This window comes from Sinocyclocheilus anshuiensis, unplaced genomic scaffold, assembly GCF_001515605.1.
Source record: "Sinocyclocheilus anshuiensis isolate Anshui unplaced genomic scaffold, SAMN03320099.WGS_v1.1 scaffold1979, whole genome shotgun sequence".
NCBI lineage: Eukaryota > Metazoa > Chordata > Actinopteri > Cypriniformes > Cyprinidae > Sinocyclocheilus > Sinocyclocheilus anshuiensis.
The window spans coordinates 325,003-325,557 of NW_015548473.1; the positions used below are offsets into that span (position 1 = coordinate 325,003).

At 46.5% G+C, this 555-nt stretch overlaps 1 protein-coding gene across 2 annotated transcripts in view; it reads left to right on the forward strand.

Moving 5' to 3' along the window:
• The window catches only part of LOC107656780 (serine/arginine repetitive matrix protein 2-like), a 13,641-nt gene that overhangs the window by 9,169 nt on the left and 3,917 nt on the right, over positions 1–555 (forward strand). The window lies entirely within an intron of this gene.

Below are 555 nucleotides of genomic sequence, written 5' to 3' on the forward strand. Positions count from 1 at the left end.
TGAGCACTGACAGGCTGACCCCCCACCCCTTCAACCTCTGCATCAATGCTGGCAGCACTCATACGTCTATTTCCCAAACACAACCTCTGGATATTATGCTGAGCACGTGCACTCAACTTCTTTGGTCGACCATGGCGAGGCCTGTTCTGAGTGGAGCCTGTCCTGTTAAACCGCGGTATGTTCTTGGCCACCGTGCTGCAGCAGCTCAGTTTCAGGGTCTTGGCAATCTTCTTAAAGCCTACGCCATCTTTATGTAGAGCAACAATTCTTTTTTTTTCAGATCCTCAGAGAGTTCTTTGCCATGAGGTGCCATGTTGAACTTCCAGTGACCAGTATGAGAGAGTGAGAGAGATAACACCAAATTTAACACACCTGCTCCCCATTCACACCTGAGACCTTGTAACACTAATGAGTCACATGACACCGGGTAGAGAAAATGGCTAATTGGCCCCAATTTGGAAATTTTCACTTAGGGGTTTAGACATTAATGGCTGTGTGTCGAGTTATTTTGAGGGGACAGCAAATTTACACTGTTATACAAGCTGTACACTCACT